The following is a 7,059-nucleotide window of genomic DNA, read 5'->3' as shown; positions in this document are numbered from 1 at the left end:
TGGGCAGCAGCATTCGAGCGGGCTCGAGATCGGTGTACGGAATACGAACCTGGCCGACGAGCGAAAAGTATTATCTGGGGCGCACCGCGTACGAGGGAAACCGAAAGTTGAGCTCGGCCCGTTGAACCAGTTCGGCTTCGCCGAGTCGAGAGGGCGAGCACGCCGAGTCGAGAGGGCGAGCATGCTTGGCAGCGATAGACTGCACGACCTGAAGTAGCGTCTTGTTTGTTAGCTTTCGGGTCAGAGGATCGAATACATATCACGCCCTGAAGTAGCGTCTCGTTTGTTAGCTTTCGGGTCAAAGGATCGAATACATATCACGCCCTGAAGTAGCGTCTCGTTTGTTAGCTTTCGGGTCAAAGGATTGAATACATATCACGACCTGAAGTAGCGTCTCGTTTGTTAGCTTTCGGGTCAAAGGATCGAATACATATCACGACCTGAAGTAGCGTCTCGTTTGTTTAGCTTTCGGGCCGTGTTTTGTCCGGAGTTTTAGACATAGTTAGTCATATAGAATACACATGGTATACGATCATCTATCATAAGCATAAGCCCGAGTGTCGTGAAAGGCTATGAAGGTCCCGCTCGACGTCCTTAGAAACTCATCCGTGCTGCGGCGAGTCCTCGAATGGTGCCAAGCGAGCCTCCATTGAGGCGATTCCGGGCAGCGGAGTTCGCCGGTCTCGTTGAGTAGCCACATGTAGGTGGGATTTCGACGAGCCGCGATCAGAATCGCCGGCCTCGCAGAGTGGTGCCCGCGAAGGGCGCAGTGCGCGATTTGCGCGTAGGAGGTGATTCCACCGAGCAGCGATTGATCGGGTTGTGCCCGCGATGGGCAGCGCGCGATTCGCGCGTAGGTGGGATTTCGACGAGCCGCGATCAGAATCGCCGGCCTCGCAGAGTGGTGCCCGCGAAGGGCGCAGTGCGCGATTTGTGCGTAGGAGGTGATTCCACCGAGCAGCGATTGATCGGGTTGTGCCCGCGATGGGGCAGCGCGCGATTCGCGCGTAGGAGGTGATTCCGACGGGCAGCGATTGGAATCGCCGGCCTCGCAGAGTGGTGCCCGCGTTGGGCGCAGCGTGGCTTCGCGTGGGAGGAGGTGATTCCGACGTGCAGCGATTGGAATCGCCGGCCTCGCAGAGTGGTGCCCACGTTGGGCGCAGCGTGGCTGCGTGTAGGAGGAGGTGATTCCGAGCAGCGATCGGAATCGTAGGCCTCTCGTAGGCCTCACAGAGTAGTGCACGCAACGGGTGCAGCGCGCGCGATTCGCGCGGGGAGGTGCTTCCGAGCAGCGATCGGTCGGGCACAGAGTAGTGCACGCGACGGGTGCAGCGTGCGGCATCGCGTAGGAGGAGGTGATTCCGAGCAGCGATCCGAATCATAGGCCTCACAGAGCGGTGCACGCGACGGGTGCCGCGCGCGATTCGCGCGTGGAGGTGCTTCCGAGCGCGGCATGACAGTCAAGGGAGTCGTGAACACTCGCGTGGTCATCTCATCTCGGGCCGAGGCACGCAAATCAGTTGGTCGGGCCGTCGGCTCCAAGCGGGGCCGTCGTTCCGACGGGGTTTCGGCTGCAGGACGTTGCCCAGTAGCATCATTCTCCAGGCGTCTTGCCGGAGTCCGTCATGCCTGCTCCGGAGTTCGGGCCTCAGGAGAGCAGTTCGCGTTTTGACGACGCGGTCCCGCAAAAGGCTTGCGAGGTCCCCATCGCATCCGGTCCTTTTGAGGCAGACCGGCGGCGAGAGTAGTCGGAGCTCCGTAGCTGGAGCTAGCTCGACGGGTCCTCCGCCGGTCATTCTTCTCCGAGGTGGGCCTCGCAGGAGCGCGGAGAATGTCGGGAACGCTCGTCTGTGATCTGCGTTCATCCGGCCATCGCAAGACTCGTGTCCCGCCATTTCCGAAGATCATAATTGAAATTAAGTGTTGTGAAAATCAACCAAATCCACAACTCGTCCCATAGATAGGTTTAATTTCAATTAGATCGTAACATCATCCTGTAAAATACACCATGCAACATATATGTCAGGATCAAGGCATCATATGAGAAAGATTGGATATATCAGTCAATGCAAGCAAGCCTAGAATATAAGTGGGTACGTACCATTCAATTCTACATGTCATTGTATAAAGTCGCAGGAGTGGCCTCGAGTCGCGGACGTCCCGAGGTCTTATAGACACCGCCCAGTGGTTTAAGTGAGCGTCACACCTGGGTTCAACTTACATTTTCACCACAATATGTATATATATATGGATATATATATATATATATATGTATATATATATATATATATATATATGTATATATATATATATGTATATATATATATATATGTATATATATATATATATATATATATATATATATATATATATATATATATATATATATATGTGGGGCTTTGATGTCCCCCTCCCCCCCCCTGTGTTTTCAATGTTTACCAATTACCAAGTATAAACAAGTATATGTTCTGTTTTTGATTGATTTCTGTATACTCATAATACTTTCATGTTCTTTGGAAACCTGTTATCCCAGTATTAGGCTGAAGATGTTGCTCAATTACCAAAAATAACTAATTTGTATATGTTGCTTTGTAAACCTTATCCATTATATTTCCTGTTAAAGAATTAAGTTACTGTGATGGCATGTTCTCTTACTGTCGAAATATTCCTTTGGAAACTTGTTATAAGAAGTTATATGTCTTGTGAAAACCAGGCCCTGATAGTATAATCCTTCACTCTGTGAAGACCAAACCATATCTTCCCAGTCCCCCTTAAGGGACTGCGTTAGATCACTCATGTTTGACATTTTTTACGACCTGCTGAACTTTCCCCCCAAAAACCAGGACTCTGGAAAGTCGTCAACATGTTGTTTGACTCTTGAATTACCTCGGCCGAATCAAGGAGACCACTGGGTCGTTCTCTTTGTCTTGAGAGCTAAAACCACACCCCAATATTCCCTTTATAAAGTGAGAGCTTGACCGAATTATTTTAGAGCATCTTGTTGGAACGTTGGTCATTGATGTGGGCTTCTGTCCGACGTGTTTTGCTCTCCACCAAGCTTGTGTGTTTGACGAATCAAATAAATATATCAGTTGTTCTTTCTCTCTGTCATGAGTCTTGAGTCCTAAGTCAACGGATCCGTCAAATGGCGAGCCAGGCAGGAGTCACCTCGGGCAGACTCGGGACGCGGCTCCAGGCGAGAGTGAGTGGGAAAAAACACCAGCTGGTTTGATCGGTCTGGGTGAGGTGAGCCTTGGGTTTATTTTGTTATAGACTGGGATTTTAGGCTAAATTGGAACTCACTCTGTCGCTCGGTGCCGTTTGCCCGTTCCCTGCTCGAGCCTGATCCTCGAACAAAATTTAAGAACGAGCCGTTTTTGGGCTCCGGAGCAACTGGCTGTTTATAGGATTCGTCGGGTAACGTTACGGGACGGGAGTAAGGTGCCCCAGCAGGGGGCATGAGGTAAGGAATAAATTGGTTTCGTAAGTGAGGTTAGAAGCGTCATCAGGACGCCGGCAGAGTAAGGTACGGTTAGCATATAAAGGGAGCATATATGCGGGAGAGATCTCTGATTAGGCAGCTATATGCGGAGAGATCTCTCGGGAATAAGGAGTAAGGTTGCCTGGTTACCTGGCGGTTACCTGGACAAGTAAGATACGGTTAGCACACAGAAAGCTGAGATGAGGCGGGCGAACCTCTTTCGGAGTTAGGTTAGAATCTGTGAAGGCAGGGTGAGCCTCGCAGAAATATCCCAGCATTTTATGTTTAAAAGGCATGGCTATGCGCTGCGAGACCAAGAGAAGGCCGGCGAGCCTCTCGGCTCTCGATGGCCTGTGGAAGCAGGCAAACTAATTGCAGGTGCAGGATAAGGCGGAATAAGGAGTAAGGAATAAGATAGATAGGTAAGCCAACGCGCGACTAATGCCGCTCGTTGAAGATCAAGACCCCGTGGAAGGGTTAGGTAGATCGATCCCCTATCCTACCCTCCAAGCCCTAATCTCTGTCCCGGGGCTTCAGGCAACACCCCCCCTGCGCAGCGAGCCCCCCCCTGACTCCCCCTTCCCCTGCCCTCACCCTTCTCACCCCTTTCCTCCCTTGTCCCAAAAATCCCTCTTTTTCCTTTGAATGAAGTGAGATATATAAATGAATGTGGATTGTTGCACAAGATGCTCTGAATGTACGTGGTTAGTGTCAAGTTGGTCGGATATAAGGAAACGCATGAAAATGCGAGCCGGTTTGTCAGTCACGTGGTATGATTCAAATACGTTGCATCGGGAGACATGGGAGTTTTGTCTGGGAGTTTCAGTTGGGAGGTGCATGGTTGGAGTCGATCCGGTGTTCGCGCGACGTCTGGGAGACTCACACACTGGTATATGAATGAATGAATGAGTAGATGTATTTGCGGATGTCTGTCATAGAAGGGTGCATTCATGTTCATTGTGTGTGTCATTGGGTAAGGATGTGCCCCGCACGGTGGAAGGACCGTGAATGGTTGATGCAATTAACGATTATATTGTGTATTGTATGTGTGGAGTATACTCCTGAGGCAGCTCACCTTTAGGATGATGTTATGTCACGTTTTGATGATTGATGATGATGAGGTCATTCAGTGCATTTTGGGTCTGGGGGTCTGATATCCTGTCAGAGGTCAAGGGTCAGATATCCTGTTTTTGCGATGATTACGAGCTAGGGATGAGTTAATGACCAGATTCTGTGTTATGGAATGACGTAAAGAAAAAACTCAGATGGTGGCAGCGTCAGGTTTGACAGCGGACTATTTTGAAAGCTGTCAAACTCATTGAAAAAACTCACCTCCCGACGACGCGAGGTGAACCCCGCCATGAACGCGAATAGAGCGGCATGCAGGCTGGTTGCCGCGGCAACGGCCCTCGCAGGAAACCGTGAGGCGGGAGTGTTTGGATTCATGTGGAGGCACGAGGGAGTGCGCGCCGCGACGGGGGGGGGGGGGGGGGGGGTGGCGTGGCGTCGCCGCGTTGAGTTGGTTGTGCCAGGTCGATCGGCGATCTCTGAATTTAAATCGGATTTTTGTCGTGTGTATTGTGTATTCGTCATTGACGTGTGTATGTCGATTTTAGCGTCTATCCGAGGATCCTGGCGATGTTCGTTTAATTAAAGTGTGGTACGAACCTGCGGTTTCTGCCGTGCGTTCCGAAGCAGTCGAGTCCAAGTGAGAAGTCCAGCAGTTGAGTCCGAGAGATAAGTCAGCAGTTGAGACAAGGAGGGAGGAGACAAGAGCTGGGGCGTCAGAGCTGATCTGTGTGCTTGAGCCACCGAAACTGCATCTACAGCAGCTGGAGCCACTGAAACTGCATCTACAGCAGCTGGAGCCACCGAAACTGCATCTACAGCAGCTCGAGCCACCGAAACTGCAGCCACAGCAGCGTGAGGCCTGGACGGCAGTTTGGAGCAGGGCCGCGAAGGAACGGCGGCTGCCCAACGAGCCGATCGTGCTGCAGGACCAGTTGGACCTCCTATCCCACCAGCCATCCACCTGCCATCCCTATCATCATTCCCCCATGTAAGTGTGTTCGTAGTCTGTCTTTTGTCTTGTCCCTGGGAATAAGTTAAGCCTGTTAGATAAGCTAAAGATTTCACTGTGTCACCTGCGTCTCATGTCCCTGTAAATAAACGTGACTGCTTTCTTTTTGCTTATATGTGTGAATCATAATAAACCCAGTTACTCTTCTGTACGTCTTCTTCCTCTTTGCATTCGGTCGCTTTAGAGTTTTCCAGATTGAGCAGCTGCGGTGCGATACGGCCAACGTTTGGGTTGAATCGGGAGTTAGTCGGGGAATAACTGTTCGGTCGCGGAGCCTCCGCTCGGCAAATATAACATCTTTAACCGCGTCCGTAACAATATATTGTAACGGTTTTGAGAAGTGTGTAACGAATTTGAGAAGTGTAACGGTTTTTTTTGAGAAGTGTAACAATTTTGGAGGAAGTGTAACGAATGTGAAACACGTTACAATGTGAACGTTACAAAAGTATGTAACACCCTGTTAATGTAAATAATGGTCGCAGCCGTCCTCCTAGTTAATTCCATGAAACTTACACGCAGGTCACGATATATCTTTTTAAATAGTGTATTTCCTTATTCTATGTAGGCTAAATATGTGTTTCCCACTAGATTGACTTTGCATTGTATCAAACAAAATAGCATAGGCCCTTGCAATTTCCCCAAACATCTCCGCTCTCCAAAGTTCCTTTAAAAAGGGTGCGAGTTGTGTTCAATCCCGCAAGCCGCCATTGCCCATGTGCTAACCTCGGAGAAGAAAGGCGTGTCTCCACCTCGTCATAGAGGGGAGGAGTGAGCCAGCCCTAACAGCCAATCAGCACCGCGGTGAGCGACCCGGTAGGCGTGCCCTCGGAGCCGGCGGCTTGATTCCGCCCCGAGTGATAAAAGCGACTGAAAGGGACTGCTTTACCAGATGACCTGGGAGAGGAGCGAAGAGGCGGCACCAAGAGGAGCGGTGAGATGCGAAACGCTCCAAGCCAAAGAGGAGAGGTACTCGGAAAGGAAACCAGCTTTGGAGAGAACGCGCTGAAAGGAGGGAGACGGCTCCACCAGAAGGAGAGGAGCAGGTGTGCCCGAGCCAGCGCGTGATGTCTAAAGCATCGGCAGCGGATACGCGACGAAGGGTTTTCCCGCCAAAAACCGCGAGGAATTGAGAGCTGCTGCCTCCGACCCTCCTCCCTCTCCAGCAATCCACCTCAAGCCCTACTGCCTGCAATATCCCCCGAGTAAGTGTGAACGTCGTCTGTCCTACTCGTTGTCTTGGGGTTAAGTAAAATGAATAATGTAAGTTAACGATTCGCTGTGTGACTGCTTCTTCCATCCATTGCTTGTGTGTGTATAATAAATCTGTTCTTCCTCCGTACTCTGTCTTCTTCTCTTTTCATTCTCTTTCGGTCGCTTTAGAGGTTTCCCGATTGAATATCTGCGGTGCGATCTGGTCAACCTCAGGTGGAATCGGGTTCTAATCGGGGAGTAACTGTTCGGACGCGGTAATACCAACCGCTCGGTAAAAATAACATCA

General features: G+C 50.5%; 1 long non-coding RNA gene across 1 annotated transcript; it reads right to left on the bottom strand.

Moving 5' to 3' along the window:
- Positions 1 to 1,952: 1,952 nt before the first annotated feature.
- LOC144891557 (uncharacterized) lies at positions 1,953 to 2,228 on the bottom strand. Its single transcript, XR_013622989.1, has 2 exons — positions 2,102 to 2,228; positions 1,953 to 1,994 (listed from the first exon to the last, which is right to left on the bottom strand). It is a non-coding gene; the product is annotated as an uncharacterized LOC144891557 (long non-coding RNA).
- Positions 2,229 to 7,059: the final 4,831 nt, after the last annotated feature.

The sequence above is a fragment of the Myxine glutinosa genome, chromosome 4 (genome assembly GCF_964187855.1).
Source record: "Myxine glutinosa chromosome 4, kmMyxGlut1.1, whole genome shotgun sequence".
Taxonomy (NCBI): Eukaryota; Metazoa; Chordata; class Myxini; order Myxiniformes; family Myxinidae; genus Myxine; species Myxine glutinosa.
This window is presented reverse-complemented; position numbering and strand designations above follow the sequence as displayed.